Source organism: Sinocyclocheilus anshuiensis, unplaced genomic scaffold (genome assembly GCF_001515605.1).
Source record: "Sinocyclocheilus anshuiensis isolate Anshui unplaced genomic scaffold, SAMN03320099.WGS_v1.1 scaffold274, whole genome shotgun sequence".
Taxonomy (NCBI): domain Eukaryota; kingdom Metazoa; phylum Chordata; class Actinopteri; order Cypriniformes; family Cyprinidae; genus Sinocyclocheilus; species Sinocyclocheilus anshuiensis.
Genome location: NW_015547698.1, coordinates 2,827,539 through 2,828,728, shown reverse-complemented (window position 1 = coordinate 2,828,728; position 1,190 = coordinate 2,827,539). Strand labels below are relative to the sequence as shown.

At 35.9% G+C, this 1,190-nt stretch overlaps 1 long non-coding RNA gene across 1 annotated transcript; it reads left to right on the top strand.

Moving 5' to 3' along the window:
* The first annotated feature begins 496 nt into the window (after nucleotides 1-496).
* On the top strand, nucleotides 497-1,190 carry LOC107703736 (uncharacterized). Its single transcript, XR_001635854.1, has 3 exons — nucleotides 497-555; nucleotides 724-869; nucleotides 1,121-1,190. It is a non-coding gene; the product is annotated as an uncharacterized LOC107703736 (long non-coding RNA).

The following is a 1,190-nucleotide window of genomic DNA, read 5'->3' as shown; positions in this document are numbered from 1 at the left end:
TAGTGCAGCAGAAACATCTACAACAACAGACACTTCCACAATCACGACTCATGGTGAAACATCAATTAGTAGTGCTGCAGAAACATCTACAACAACAGAGACCTCCACGATCACAACAACTGCTGCTGAAACATCCGCCAGTAGTGCAGCAGAAACATCTACAACAACAGAGACTTCCACGATCACAACAACTCCTGCAGAAATATCTACCACTAATGCAGCAGAAACATCTACAACAACGGAGCTTGTAAATGAAGTGAAAATAAAGCTGGTGTTCCGCTCTAAAGATGCATTTATAGAGGACCTCAGTGATTCACAGTCTACATCTTTCAAAAATAGGGCTAGAGTTGTCCGATTTCATGTGAGTTCAGGCCAACATACTGTATTCACTACATAATACATTAATGTATAAACAGCAATTACATTTATTCAGAAATACTTTAAATTTGTCGTAGTTTTATAAGAGTTCATTGTAACTTTTTGTATTTTGTTACAGCTTGAAACCATTTTCAAGGAGTTTACGTCCTTCCTTAGAGTCATTGTACTAAATTTCAGGTAAATAATATAAACTTCAATGTTGATTATTTTAAATAACATGCCTTTGTGTTTGTTTAAAACTATGAGAGATAACACATACTTGCGATTAACCCATTTATTACTCAGGTGGGGATATAAAGAAATAATTCCAATATTACAGTATTTCTAAAACAAAATGCATTTCAGCAAGGGGTCGGTCATTACCACATCGGAACTCGTTTTCAACTCTACAGAGGATATCCCATCAGAAGGCCAAATAGCAGAAGCATTACTGAGTGACACAGACACTATCAGTGACCTGAACATAACTTCTTTCTCAGTTAATAATACAGGTACGTCTGACAAAACATTAAAGGCAAATGTTTGATCAAATCTTGTATTGTACATGTGTGAGACAAAGTACAGGCTGGTAAAATGGTCAGATTAGACATGATTTTAAATAAACTTTGGTCAGTAATGATGGTTTTTCACCAAGTATTCTGTAAAAACCTACATACGAATTCTACACACAATTGTTTTTTTTGTCATTGCTTTTGCAAGTGCCATCTAAACTGATAAGAGTTTTCTTATGAACCAACAACAGATTATTCATCAGCAACAACAACTCCTGCTGCAACATCTACAGCAACAACAGAGCCTTCCACAATCACGAC